Source organism: Mobula hypostoma, chromosome 6 (genome assembly GCF_963921235.1).
Source record: "Mobula hypostoma chromosome 6, sMobHyp1.1, whole genome shotgun sequence".
NCBI lineage: Eukaryota > Metazoa > Chordata > Chondrichthyes > Myliobatiformes > Myliobatidae > Mobula > Mobula hypostoma.
This window is the reverse complement of record NC_086102.1, coordinates 193001450-193017158: the sequence shown is the minus strand read 5'-3', so window position 1 is coordinate 193017158 and position 15709 is coordinate 193001450. Positions and strand designations below refer to the sequence as shown.

Below are 15709 nucleotides of genomic sequence, written 5' to 3'. Positions count from 1 at the left end.
TGTTGTTGTGTCCAAAAGTCAGTGCTCCCTCCACAACAGTACTTGGGATTGCCTTCACTAATAAGACTGCAGCATTACCACTTGCTCTGGACAGTATAGCCGAGTAACAAATTCCTGGATGCCAACAATGTCTAGATTCCATAAAATAACTCAAGAAAACAAAAGCATTATTGTTGGAGATAGACTTCGAAGCAAAGCATTTTAATTATTGTCATACAGAACAACAGTAAGATGCAAAGTATTGTGGGTAAAACTCATCCACAAGATGTTCATTTTCCTGACAAATGTTGGAAGCATCTCTCACCAGAAGAGAACCTAGTAATTTTGTGGTAAAGGTACTATACGTACATGATGGTTATTAAATGTCACCTGTTTCTGCATCATGTGATCAGACCTTCATAGCTACGTACATCCAATCTGGATGAATAACCTCTGGTATGGTGGAGGGAGAATTAAGAAAAACAGTAGAATTACCAGGAACATACATAATCGGAATGATTTAAACCAAGTCCCATTGTCATGCAGAAGAATAAAGCGAGTCACTACTTTTTTATACACTTGATACTCCTTTTGACCAGGCTTCTCTGGAGATGCGGCTCATTAGCCCCTCGCTAACAGCCACTGGACTCGGTGGTGAGAAAACCACCTCTCCCAGACTCGGTACATCTAGGATCGATATGACTTGAGTCCCACCAAACCCTGGAAGTTGGGATGTCTTGCCCACCCAAACTCCAATATGATTGAATACTATGTAACTACTGCTTCCCATGCAATTGCCCATCGGCAAGAAATTACAGATCGTACACTGCATACAATTATAAAGAGAGTATATTTATGAATGTCAACTAAACCAAACCGTTTTTGCTACCAAACCAAACCGGCATTGCTACCTGTGCCACGTACTAGCGAGGGCAAGAGTAGTCGGATCAGGCAGATAAATGCGTGGCTGAGAGACTGGTGTAGGGGGCAGGGCTTCAGATTCTTGGATAATTGGGATCTTTTCTGGGGAAGTATGACCAGTTCAAAAAGGACAGGTTACACCTGAACCCGAAGGGGACCAATATCCTGGCGGGAAAGTTTAATAGAGCTGTTAGGGAGGGTTAAACTAATTTGGCAAAGGGATGGGAACCAGAATGATAGAGCGGAGGAAGGGGAAAACAGAAATAAATCTAAGATAGTGAGCAGTAAAGATGTCAGGAAAGACAGGCAAGTGATGGGGGAAATTTGTAGCCATTGGGATGAGTTGCAGTGCAATAAAGTTGCAGTGTAATCAAAGCAAAAAGTATCAAATACTGGTCTTAAGGTGTTGTACTTAAATGCACGCAGCATAAGGAATAAGGTGGATGATCTTGTTGTACAGCTACAGATTGGCAGGTATGATATTGTGGCCATCACTGAGACCTGGCTAAAGGATGCATGTCTCTGGGAGCTGAACGTCCAAGGATACACGGTGTATCGGAAGGATAGGAAGGTAGGCAGAGGGGAAGGCGTGGCTTTATTGGTAAGAAATGATATTAAATCATTAGAAAGAGGTGATATAGGATCGGAAGGTGCAGAATCTTTATGGGTTGAGCTAAGAAATAGCAGGGGTAAAAGGACCCTGATGGCAGTTATTTATAGGCCTCCAAACAGCTGCAGGGATGTGGACTACAAATTACAACTGGAAATAGAAAAGGCTTGTCAGAAGAGCAGTGTTATGATAATTGTGGGGGATTTTAACATGCGAGTAGATTGGGAAAATCAGGTCAGCACTGGATCTCAAGAGAGAGAATTTGTAGAATGTCTGCGAGATGGCTTTTTAGAACAGCTTGTTGTTGAGCCCACTAGGGGATCGGCTGTACTGGATTGGGTATTGTGTAATGAACCGGAGGTGATTGGAGAGATTGAGGTCATAACATGATTGAATTCACTGTGAAATTAGAAAAAGAGAAGCCGAAATCTGATGTGTCGGTATTTCAGTGGAGTAAAGGAAATTACAGTGGCATGAGAGAGGAACTGGCCAAAGTTGACTGGAAAGAGACACTGGTGGGAAAGACAGCAGAGCAGCAGTGGCTGGAGTTTATGCAAGAAATGAGGAATATGCAAGACAGGTATATTCCAAAAATCTCCCCCATTTCCTTTGGTTCCACACATAGCCGACCATTCCTTAAAGGAAAATCCTGCCTGACAAACCTATTACAATTTTTTGAGGAAATTACCAGTAGGTTAGACAAGGGAGATGCAGTGGATGTTGTATATTTGGATTTTCAGAAGGCCTTTGACAAGGTGCCACACATGAGGCTACTTAACAAGATAAGAGCCCATGGAATTACTGGAAAGTTACATACGTGGATAGAGCATTGGCTGATTGGCAGGAAACAGAGAGTGGGAATAAAGGGTTCCTATTCTGGTTGGCTGCCGGTTACCAGTGGTGTTCCACAGGGATCAGTGTTGGGGCCGCTTCTTTTTACATTGTACATCAACGATTTAGGTTATGGAATAGATGGCTTTGTGGCTAAGTTTGCTGACGATACGAAGATAAGTGGAGGGGCTGGTAGTGCTGAGGAAACGGAGAGTCTGCAGAGAGACTTGGATAGATTGGAAGAATGGGCAGAGAAGTGGCAAATGAAGTACAATGTTGGAAAGTGTATGGTTATGCACTTTGGCAGAAAAAATAAACGGGCAAACTATTATTTAAATGGGGAAAGAATTCAAAGTTCTGAGATGCAACGGGACTTGGAAGTCCTCGTACAGGATACCCTTAAAGTTAACCTCCAGGTTGAGTCAGTAGTGAAGAAGGCAAATGCAATGTTGGCATTCATTTCTAGAGGAATAGAGTATAGGAGCAGGGATGTGATGTTGAGGCTCTATAAGGCACTGGTGAGACCTCTCTTGGAATACTGTGGGCAGTTTTGGTCTCCTTATTTAAGAAAGGATGTGCTGACGTTGGAGAGGGTACAGAGAAGATTCACTAGAATGATTGCGGGAATGAGAGGGTTAACATATGAGGAACATTTGTCCGCTCTTGGACTGTATTCCTTGGAGTTTAGAAGAATGAGGGGAGACCTCGTAGAAACATTTCGAATGTTAAAAGGCATGGACAGAGTGGATGTGGCAAAGTTGTTTCCCATGATGGGGGAGTCTAGTATGAGAGGGCAAGACTTAAGGATTGAAGGACGCCCTTTAGAACAGAAATGTGAAGAAATTTTTTTTGTCAGAGGGTGGTGAATCTATGGAATTTGTTGCCACGGGCAGCAGTGGAGGCCAAGTCATTGGGTGTATTTAAGGCAGAGATTGATAGGTATCTGAGTAGCCAGGGCATCAAGGGTTATGGTGAGAAGACAGGGGAGTGGGACTAACTAGGAGAAAATGGATCAGCTCATGCTAAAATGGCGGAGCAGACTCGATGGGCCAAATGGCCTACTTCTGCTCCTTTGTCTTATGGTCTTATGGTCTTATGGTTATTAAAGAAGAAAGAAAAAAAAGAAAAAAAACGAAAGAGTCCATCATAATTTAATACAATCAAATGTGAACAGGTTGGAGGCTTATATCTTCCAAAAGCTGATGTGTCCAATGTACTGATGGCACCAACTCCTATTACAGATCAACAGTAGGATTTCCCACCTTGGATTCCATTGAATCGTGCATTCCTGTTGGATCATATCCTATGGCTGGTTCTCTCGAGCTTCTTCTCTTTCCATCTCCCGCCAAAAAGACCTTGACCCATCCCAGTGTCCGTCACAAAAACTTCTCTGCCCAGCATTCTCTCGAATCTTTTCCCAATTCCACCATCCTGATTGAATAACATTATATTCCTAAGCATGAACATCACAACCCCTTATCATAGAACACAGCACATTACAGGCCTTTCTGCCCACATTGTTGTGTGACCATGTAACCTACTCTAGAAACTTCCTAGAATTTCCCTACCGCATAGCCCTCTATTTTTCTAAGCTCCATGTACCTATCTAAGAGTCTCTTACAAGACCTTATTGTATCTGCCTCTACCACTGTTGCCGGCAGTGCATCCATGCGCCTACCACTCTCTGTCTGAAAAACTTACCTCGAATATCCCCCTTGTACCTACTTCCAAGCATCTTAAAATCTTGTGTTAATCATTTCAGCTCTGGGAAAACCCCAAGGCATTCTTCAATTATGTGAAGAAAAAAACGATGACAGGAGTGAAGGTAGGACCGATTAGAGATAAAGGTGGGAAGATGTGCCTGGAGGCTGTGGAAGTGAGCGAGGTCCTCAATGAATACTTCTCTTCGGTATTCAGCAATGAGAGGGAACTTGATGATGGTGAGGACAATATGAGTGAGGTTGATGTTCTGGAGCATGTTGATATTAAGGGAGAGGAGGTGTTGGAGTTGTTAAAATACATTAGGACAGATAAGTCCCCAGGGCCTGACGGAATATTCCCCAGGTTGCTCCACGAGGCGAGAGAAGAGATTGCTGAGCCTCTGGCTAGGATCTTTATGTCCTCGTTGTCCACGGGAATGGTACCGGAGGATTGGAGGGAGGCGAATGTTGTTCCCTTGTTCAAAAAAGGTAGTAGGGATAGTCCGGGTAATTATAGACCAGTGAGCCTTACGTCTGTGGTGGGAAAGCTGTTGGAAAAGATTCTTAGAGATAGGATCTATAAGCATTTAGAGAATCATGGTCTGATCAGGGACAGTCAGCATGGCTTTGTGAAGGGCAGATCGTGTCTAACAAGCCTGATAGAGTTCTTCGAGGAGGTGACCAGGCATATAGATGAGGGTAGTGCAGTGGATGTGATCTATATGGATTTTAGTAAGGCATTTGACAAGGTTCCACACGGTAGGCTTATTCAGAAAGTTAGAAGGCATGGGATCCAGGGAAGTTTGGCCAGGTGGATTCAGAATTGGCTTGCCTGCAGAAGGCAGAGGGTCATGGTGGAGGGAGTACATTCGGATTGGAGGATTGTGACTAGTGGTGTCCCACAAGGATCTGTTCTGGGACCTCTACTTTTTCTGATTTTTATTAACGACCTGGATGTGGGGGTAGAAGGGTGGGTTGGCAAGTTTCCAGACAACACAAAGGTTGGTGGTGTTGTAGACAGTGTAGAGGATTGTCAAAGATCGCAGAGAGACATTGATAGGATGCAGAAGTGGGCTGAGAAGTGGCAGATGGAGTTCAACCCAGAGAAGTGTGAGGTGGTCCACTTTGGAAGGACAAACTCCAAGGCAGAGTACAAAGTAAATGGCAGGATACTTGGTAGTGTGGAGGAGCAGAGGGGTCTCAGGGTACATGTCCACAGATCCCTGAAAGTTGCCTCACAGGTGGATAGGGTAGTTAAGAAAGCTTATGGGGTGTTGGCTTTCATAAGTCGAGGGATAGAGTTTAAGAGTCGCGATGTAATGATGCAGCTCTATAAAACACTGGTTAGGCCACACTTGGAGTACTGTGTCCAGTTCTGGTCACCTCACTATAGGAAGGATGTGGAAGCATTGGAAAGGGTACAGAGGAGATTTACCAGGATGCTGCCTGGTTTAGAAAGTATGCATTATGATCAGAGATTAAGGGAGATAGGGCTTTACTCTTTGGAGAGAAGGAGGATGAGAGGAGACATGATAGAGGTGTACAAGATAATAAGAGGAATAGATAGAGTGGATAGCCAGTGCCTCTTCCCCAGGGCACCACTGCTCAATACAAGAGGACATGGCTTTAAGGTAAGGGGTGGGAAGTTCAAGGGGAATATTAGAGGAAGGTTTTTTACTCAGAGAGTGGTTGGTGCGTGGAATGCACTGCCTGAGTCAGTGGTGGAGGCAGATACACTAGTGAAGTTTATGAGACTACTAGACAGGTATATGGAGAAATCTAAGGAGGGGGCTTATATGGGAGGCAGGGTTTGAGGGTCGGCACAACATTGTGGGCCGAAGGGCCTGTACTGTGCTGTACTATTCTATGTTCTATGTTCTATGTTCTAAAAAGCTTCTGGCTATCTTTAACAGTAATCCAAACACTACCAGCAAAACACTCCGCTTCTACAGAAAACCATTGAATGAAATACCCCACAACATTAACAGTAAAATCTTAACCAGGGCATTACACTCTCCCCTCACCAAAAATTGTCATGTCCTCATGACTTTGAAATTTACCAACCCATCATTAATAACACAGTCAAGAGAAAATCTGCAGATGCTGGAAATTCAAGCAACACGCACAAAATGCTGGAGGAACCCAGCAGCCCAGGCAGCATCTATAGAAAAGAATATAATTGACATTTCTGGCCAAGACCTTTTGGCAGGACTGGAGAAAAAACGCTGAGGAGTAGATTTAAAAGGTGAGGGGGAGAGAGAGAAACACAAGTGATAGGTGAAAACAGGAGGCAGTGAGGAATGAAAACATCCATTACTCGTGCTTTCCGGCAATTTAGGTCTCCCTGCTGCTTGCCTGAGCTCAGATTCTTCCCCAATTTAGAGCCCAGCTTCCCTTCATTTTCCAGCTGCAGGTCTGCCTGTCCACTGCTAGCTCCCCCCACTATATCCGAGTGAACGTGGGGAGGTTCGAGAATCAATTACTGGGGAGTTAGCATAAGGTAACTTATGCCAGTCCATACAGCATTCAGCAGTCTCTCCATTGATTGCCTTTCTGTTCTCCCACTTCAGTGCAAAATCCTCTTATGAGGTGTAGAGTGCATGCCAGGATCTGGGTCAACATGTACCTCCTGTTCTGGATGTAAAAGGGGGTTCAGATGGAGAATTCTGACAGTCCCATTCCTGCCTTCTGGCTTTACCCAGAAAACTGGAACATTTGACATCTGACTCTCCACTATGTAAGGTGTAGCCACCAATGGTCAGCCAACTTATGCTTCCCTGGTAGCCCCAAATTCCTTATGAGCACTCTGTCTCCAGGCATCAGTTGGGAGAACCTCATCTTTTGATCATATCTCCTCTTGTTTCCTTGATTCTGCTTGGTAGCAGAGAGCTTTGCTGGTTCATAAGCCTTTTGCAATTCTTTCTTCATGTCACACATATATTTAAGACAGGTCTTTGGCATCAGGCATTTCAGGAAATTTGGAGATTCCTGTCACTCTAACAATTTCCCCAGGCTGTAACAGGATGGGTTTGTACTGGATGTTCCACACATCCAATGTCATTCAACGTACTTATCATCCAGCCTAGGATGGGCTTGCACTTTCTCAAAAACAGCTCTGAACAGCGAGTGAATGGACAAGGTTTTCAGAAAACTCTCTCCAATTCTCTCCTTACAGGGTCCCACTCGCTTCCTCACATCAGGAATACTTGTTCCCACAAGAATGCCAGTGATCAGTGGTGTTCTTCAGCTGTAACTCATTGGCTTGTCCTTCCTTACATTCATGTTACACTCATCATCTACTTGCTATCTCATCCTCAGCTCTGTCAGACTGGTTCCCACCCCTTTGCCATATTATATTAAACCACTCCCAACAGCTCTAGTAAACCTGCCCGCAAGAATATTGGCCCTCCCCAAATTCAAGTGCAACAGGTCACACCTGCCTCAGAAGAGGTCCAAATTATCCAGAAGTCTGAATCCCTACCCTGCTCCAATTCTTCAGCCACGCATTTATCTGCCACCTCATTCTATTCCTAGCTTCACTATTGCGTGGCACAGGCAGCAATCCCAAGATTACTACCTTTGAGGTCCTGCTTCTCAGCTTCCTTCCAAACTCCTTGTATTCTTTTTTCAGGACCTCCTCCCTTTTTCTACCTATGTCATTCGTACCACTATATACCATGACTTCTGGCTACTCACCCTCTCTTTTCAGGATATTGTGGACGCGTTCAGTAACATTGCAGACCCTGGCATCTGGGAAGTAAACTACCATCCGTGTTTCCTTTTCATGACCACAGAATCACCATCTGTCCCCTATTACTGTTGCCATTCTCTTCAGTTCTTTACTCTTTTGAATCACAGGACCAGACTCAGTGCCAGAAGCACGGCTGCTGTTGCCTCCCCAGGTAGATCATCCCCCCCCAACAGTACTCAAAATGGAGTACTTATTGTTGAGGAGGAAGGCCACAGGGGTGCTCTCCACTATCTGACTTCCCCCTTCTCTCCTGACAGTCACCCATTTATTTGTCTCCTACAGCCTTGGGATGACTACCTCCCTGTAGCTCCTGTCTATCACTGCTTCACTTTCCCTCTCAAGTTGAAGGTCATCGAGCTGCAGCTCCAGTTCCCTAACTCGGTCTCTAAGGAGCTGCACCTCGATGCACCTGGTGCAGATGTGGCCATCAGGGAGGCTGGAAGTCTCCTGGGTATCCCACATCTGACACCCTGAACAGAACATAGGTGTACATTCCGCCGCAGGCTGATACTGACCCGGCTCTCAAGGAACTGTATGAGACTACACACCCAGTGGCTGCTTTCACCATCGCCAGTGACCTTAATCGAGCATCGCTGACGAAAGTCTCTCCGCAGTTTTGTCAGCACATCCAGGTGGGCACTCGTGGAGATAACACACTTGACCACTGCCACACTACCTTCCACAACGCTTACAAAGCTCTCCTTTGCCCAGCTTTGGAAAAATCAGGCCACTCTTCAATCCTGCTTTTGCTGATGTACAGGCAGAAGCTGAAACAAGAGGTGGACGTAGATGAAACTGTCCACTGTTGGTCCAAACAGTCGGTCGCCATGCTGCAGGACTGCTTCAGTGATGTTGACTGGAATGTCTTCCATGATGAGGATGCCTCCAAGTTCACTGATGGAATCACGTGCTTTATACGGAAGTGCATCGACGATGTTGTCCCCCTGAAATCGGTCAGGGTCTTCCCGAACCAGAAACCCTGGATCAATAGTTCCATGAGAGCAGCACTTACAGTGCAACATGGAGCTTACATCGCTGTCGATCATCTAGAGCTCAAGAAAAGCAGCTATGATCTGCGTAAAGCTATCAAGGCTGCAAAACAACAACACAGGGAGAAGTCTGAATCAAGATCCACAAAGATCCACACGTGACTTGTGGCGAGGTTGCATACCATCGCAGGCTTCAAAGCCAAACATTGTCGTGCCGCCAACATCGCAGCCTCTCTCCCAGATGAGCTCAATTGCTTTTACGCTCGGTTCAATGTCGCCAACTCTGAGCCTCTGAGGAAGGCTACTGCTACAACTTGGGGGTGTTGTGGATAGTGTGGAGGGCTGTCAGAGGTTACAACAGGACATTGTTAGGATGCAAAACTGGGATGAGAAGTGGCAGATGGAGTTCAACCCAGATAAGTGTGAAGTGGTCCATTCTGGTAGGTCAAATATGATGGCAGAATGTAACATTAATGGTGGAAGATCAGAGGGATCTTGGGGTTCTGAGTCCATAGGACACTCAAAGCTACTACGCAGGTTGACTCTGTGGTTAAGAAGGTATACGGTGTATTGGCCTTCATCAATAGTGGGATTGAGTTTAAGAGCCAAGAGGCAATGTTGCAGCTATATAGGACCCTGTTCAGAGTACTGTGCTCAATTCTGGTCGCCTCACTAGTCATAGTCATAGTCATAGTCACAGTCATACTTTATTGATCCCAGGGGAAATTGGTTACTACAGGATTCACTGCAGGAAGGATGTAATAAAAGGCAACCGTTCGTCTTGCGAGACCATGGAGCTGCGCCTGGAAAGTCTTCACTTTCCAGGGCGCAGTCCTGGGCAAGGTTGTATGGAAGACCAGCAGTTGCCCATGCTGCAAATCTCCCCTCTCCACGACACCAATGTTGTCGAAGGGAAGGGCATTAGGACCCATACAGCTTGGCACCAGTGTCATCGCAGAGCAATGTGTGATTAAGTGCCTTGCTCAAGGACACAACACGTTCCCTCGGCTGGGGCTCGAACTCACGACCTTCAGGTATCTAGTCCAATGCCTTAACCACTTGGCCACGTGCCCACACAAAGGAAGGATATGGAAACCAGAGAAAGGGTGCAGAGGAGATTTACAAGGATGTTGCCTGGATTGGGGACTGCCTGGATTGCCTGGATGTTGCCTTATGAGAATAGGTTGAGTGAACTCGGCCTTTTCTCCTTGGAGCGACGGAGGATGAGAGGTGACCTGATAGAGGTGTACAGGATAATGAGAGGCATTGATCATGTGGTTAGTCAGAGGCTTTTCCTCAGGGCTGAAATGGCTAGCACGAGAGGGCATAGTTTTAAGGTGTTTGGAAGTCGGCACATAGGAGATGGCAGGGGTGAGTTTTTTTACGCAAGAGTGGTGAGTGCACAGAATGAGTTGCCGGCGGCGGTGGTGGAGGCGGAAACGATAGGGTCTTTTAAGAGACTCCTAGATGGCTACATGGAGCTTAGAAAAATAGAGGGCTATGGGTAAAGCCTAGGTAGTTCTAAGGTAGGGACATGTTCAGCACAGCTTTGTGGGCCGAAGGGCCTGTATTGTGCTGTATGTTTTCTATGTTTCTATGTTTCTAACCTGCAACCTGGACATTTCTGAGGCTGAGGTACGCAAATATTTCCACCGAGTAGACAGTCGCAAGGCTGTGGAACCGGACGGCATCCCAGGGCGAGAGCTCAGGATGTGCACAGCACAACTGGCAGGAGTGTTTACTAACATCTTTAACCTCTCCCTCTCCCCATATAGAGTGCCCTCCTGCCTCAAATTATGCACCAATGTCCCTCCCTAGACCAAGGAAACATGCCTGAACGACTGCGTCCTGTCACACTCACCTCAAAAGAAAGCAAATGCTTTGAGAGGCTGGTCAAGGATTACATCTGCAGCTTGCTACCACCCAAACTGGACCCCCTACAATTCATCTATTGACATAACTAATTGATAAACAATGCAATAGCCACTACTCTACATACCATCGTTACACATCTGGAGAAGAGGGATACTTATGTGAAAATGCTGTTCTTCGGCAAGTAAGAAATCAATCACTAGAAAGTGGCTAAATCCAATAGCACCTACATTAGAAGATTGGCACGAAATTATCTTGGAAATATTTAAAATGGAAAAGTTGACTTACTCCCTGAGAATTCAAAATTAAAATTTTACCAAATCTGGAATAAATGGATTGAATATATAACCCCAATGCGAGCAGACTTTAGATGAATCTCCTAATGATTTATACTGCTCTTCTCATCAACACAGTAATATTGCTAATGTAAGCACCCCTAGTCTAAATGTTTACTGTTTTTGTCTTTTTTTGTTTGGAAAATAGAGAATTAATACAAGTAAAGGAAAAGATTTGGGTAAGGGATAAAAAATGATAAAATTAAGTAAATAAGTACATAGGGATCGGATAATTATGTTTGGGGGCAGGAGCAAGCATGAACAAGTTAGGATATAAACACCAATAATGGTCGTTACATAGGCTTACACACAACATTTTGGACCAGAAGAAGTGATCCAGAAGAGATGTATGGAAACTATTACTAATCCACTATTATTACTACTTTTCTTAACAACACCATTACTTAGCCTAATAGATTAGAATTTCTACTGTACATAATTATCTATTTAAGTGTCTAACTTCTTTTTATATCATCTCAATGTATACTTAAGAATGTATAAATAATTATAGTTTTATACATATAAAAAAATGGAAAAGGTTATACATGTGAAAAAAGTACATGATACTTGTGAATTCCTTATCCAAATAAAAACAAAATTTAAAAAAAAGAAAATGTTGTTCTTGGACTACAGTTCAGCATTCAACACTATAATTCCATCCAGGCTTGACAAGAAGCTCAGAGACCTCATCCTTGACCCTGCCTTGTTGCAGCTGGATCCTGGACTTCCTGTTAGATTGCCTGCAGGTGGTAAGAGTGGACTCCCTCACCTACACCCCTCTGACTCTCAATATAGGAGCCCCTCAGGACTGTGTACTAAGTCCCCTTCTTTATTTCCTGTATACCCATGACTGTATCACCACTCACAGCTCCAATCTGCTAATGAAATTTGTCAACGACACTACATTGATTGGCCTTATCTGAAACAATAACGAGATGATACACAGGGAAGAAGTTATCTCTCTGACACAGTGGTGTCAAGAAAATAACCTCTCCCTCAATGTCGCACAAACAAGGAGCTGGTTATGGATTACAGGAGGAATGGAGATGGGCTAATCCCTATTGACATCAATGGATCTGGGGTTGAGAGAGTGAACAGCTTCAAGTTCCTGGGCATCCACATCACCAAGGACCTCACGTGGTCAATACACACCAGCTGTGTGGTGAAAAAGGCACAACAGCGCCTCTTTCACCTCAGACGGTTGAGGAAGTTTGGCATGGGCCCCCAGATCCTAAGAGCATTCTACAGGGGCACAATTGAGAGCATCCTGACTGGCTGCATCACTGCCTGGTATGGGAACTGTACCTCCCCTAACCACAGAACTCTGCAGAAAGTGGAGCGGACAGCCCAGTGCATCTGTAGTTGTCAACTTCCCATGATTCAGGACATTTGCAAGGACAGGTGTGTAAAAGGACCCATAGGATCATTGGGGATCCAAGTCACCCCAATCACAATCTATTCCAGATGTTACAATCCGGGAAATGATACCATAGCATAAAAGCCAGGACCAACAGGCTCCGGGACAGCTTCTTCCACCAGGCCATCAAACTCATTAATTTAAGCTGATTTGAGTGTACTCTATGTTAACTGAATGTTCTATTTATTATAAATTATTACAAACTACTATGATTGCACATTGCACATTTATACGGAGGCAAAACGTAAAGATTTAAAGATGTCTATGGAGTCTCTGTGGGTGTAAGTTAGGAACAGGAAGGGGTAAATAACTACTGTGGCTGACAAGTGAAGTCAGAGCCAAAGTAAAAGCAAAAGAGAGGGCATACAAGGAAGCCAGAGCGAGTGCAAAGATAGAGGATTGGGGAGCTTTTAAAAACTTGAAGGAAACCAAAAAGGTCATTAGGAAGGAAAAGATGAATTATGAAAGGAAGCTGGCGACCAATATCAAACAAGATACTAAAAGCTTTTTTAAGTATATAAAGGGTAAGAGAGCTGAGGGTAGATATAGGACCAATACAAAATGACACTGGAGATATTGTAATGAGAGATGCAGAAATGGCAGAGGAACTGAATGCATATTTTGCATCAGTCTTCACAGTGGAAGACGTTTGCAGTATACTGGACATTCAAGAGTGTCAGGGAAGTGAAGTTTGTGCAGTGAAAATTACGACTGAGAAGCTGCTCGGGAAGCTTAATGGTCTGAGGGTGGATAAATCTCCTGGACCTGATGGAATAGACTTGTTAGCCTATCTTCAGTGGTTGGGAAGTTGTTGGAATTGATTGTTAGGGATGAGATTATGGAGTACCTGAAGGCACATGACAAGATATGCGAAAGCCAGCATGGCTTCCTGAAAAGAAAATCTTGCCTGACAAACCTATTGCAATTCTTTGAGAAAATTACAAGCAGGGTAGACAAAGGAGATGCAGTAGACCTGGTGTACTTGGATTTTTAGAAAGCCTTCGACAAGTTGCCACACAAGGCGGCTTAGCAAGATAAAAGCCCATGGAATTACAGGTTAGTTACTAGCATGGTTGGAGCATTGGCTGATTGGCAGAAAACAGAGAGTGGGAATAAAGGGATCCTATTCTGGCTGGCTGCCGGGTACCAGTGGAGTTCCACAGGGGTCGGTGTTGGGACCGCTGCTTCTTACAATGTATGTCAATGATTTGGACTATGGGATTAGTGGATTTGTGGCTAAGTTTGCCAATGATACAAAGATTGGTGGAGGAGTGGGTAATGTTGAGGAAACAGAGCCTGCAGAGAGACTTAGATAGTTTAGGGGAATGGGCAAAGAAGTGGCTAAAAGAAATATAATGTTGGAAAGCGCATGGTCATGCGCTTTGGTGGAAGAAATAAACAGGCAGACTATTATTTAGGTGGGGAGAGAATTCAAAATGCAGCGATGCAAAGGGACTTGGGAGTCCTTGTGCAGGATATCCTAAAGGTTAACCTCCAGGTTGAGTCAGTGATGCGGAAGGCGAATGCAACGTTGGCATTCATTTCTAGAGGTATAGAATATAAGAGCAGGGATGTGATGCTGAGGCTCTATAAGGCACTCGTGAGACCACACTTGGAGTATTGTGTGCAGTTTTGGGCTCCTTATTTTAAAAAGGATATACTGACATTGGAGAGGATTCAGAAAAGATTCACAAGAACAATTCCAGGAATGAAAGGGTTACCGTATGAAGAACGTCTGGCAGCTCTTGGGCTGTATTCCCTGGAGTTCAGGAGAATGAGGGGGGATCTCATAGAAACATTCCGAATGTTAAAAGGCCTGAACAGATTAGATAGGGCAAAGTTATTTCCCATGATAGGGGATTCAAGGACAAGAGGGCACAATTTCAGGATTGAAGGATGTCCATTTAGAACTGAGGTGTGGAGAAATTACTTTAGTTAATGGGTGGTAAATCTGTGGAATTTGTTGCCATAAGCAGCTGTGGAAGCCAAGTCATTGGGGGTATTTAAGGCAAAAATAGATAGGTTCTTGATTAGCCAGGGCATCAAATGGTATGGGGTGAAGGCCGAGGAGTGGGGATGACTGGATGAAGGAAACATAAAGTTGTGGTGGTAGGGGATTTTAATTTTCCATATATTGATTGGGACTCCCATACTGTTAGGGGTCTAGATGGTTTAGAGTTTGTAAAATGTGTTCAGGAAAGTTTTCTAAATCAATATATAGAGGGAACAACTAGAGGGGATGCAATATTGGATCTCCTGTTAGGAAACGAGTTAGGACAAGTGACGGAAGTCTGTGTAGGGGAGCACTTTGGTTCCAGTGATCATAACACCATTAGCTTCAACTTGATCATGGACAAGGATAGATCTGGTCCTAGGGTTGAGGTTCTTAACTGGAAGAAGGCCAAATTTGAAGAAATGAGAAAGGATGAGAATGGATTGGGACAGGTTGTTCTCTGGCAAGGGTGTGATCGGTAGGTGGGAAGCCTTCAAAGGAGAAATTTTTGAGAGTGCAGAATTTGTATGTTCCTGTCAGGATTAAAGGCAAAGTGAATAGGAATAAGGAACCTTCGTTCCAAGGGATATTGCAACTCTGATAAAGAAGAAGAGGGAGTTGTATGACATGTATAGGAAGCAGGGAGTAAATAAGGTCCTGACGAAGGCTCTCGGCCTGAAACGTCGACTGTACCTCTTCCTAGAGATGCTGCCTGGCCTGCTGCGTTCACCAGCAACTTTGATGTGTGTTGCTTGAATTTCCAGCATCTGCAGAATTCCTGTTGTTTGAGTAAATAAGGTGCTTGAGGAGTATAAGAAGTGCAAGAAAATACTTAAGAAAGAAATCAGGAGGGCTAAAAGAAGACATGAGGTTGCCTTGGCAGTCAAAGTGAAAGATAATCCAAAGAGCTTTTACAGGTATATTAAGAGCAAAAGGATTGTAAGGGATAAAATTGGTCCGCTTGAAGATCAGAGTGGTCGGCTATGTGCGGAACCAAAGGAAATGGGGGAAATCTTAAATAGTTTTTTTGCGTCTGTATTTACTAAGGAAACTGGCATGAAGTCTATGGAATTGAGGGAAACAAGTAGTGAGATCGTGGAAACTGTACAGATAGAAAAGGAGGAGGTCCTTGCTGTCTTGAGGAAAATTAAAGTGGATAAATCCCCAGGACCTGACAGGGTGTTCCCTCGGACCTTGAAGGAGACTAGTGTTGAAATTGCAGGGGCCCTGGCAGAAATATTTAAAATGTCGCTGTCTACTGGTGAGGTGCCGGAGGATTGGAGAGTGGCTCATGTTGTTCCGTTGTTTAAA

At 44.4% G+C, this 15709-nt stretch overlaps 1 protein-coding gene across 3 annotated transcripts in view; it reads right to left on the bottom strand.

The window, feature by feature from the left end:
• Window positions 1-15709, bottom strand: part of slc15a2 (solute carrier family 15 member 2) — a 243672-nt gene that overhangs the window by 169723 nt on the left and 58240 nt on the right. The gene's annotated exons all lie outside the window — the stretch shown is intronic.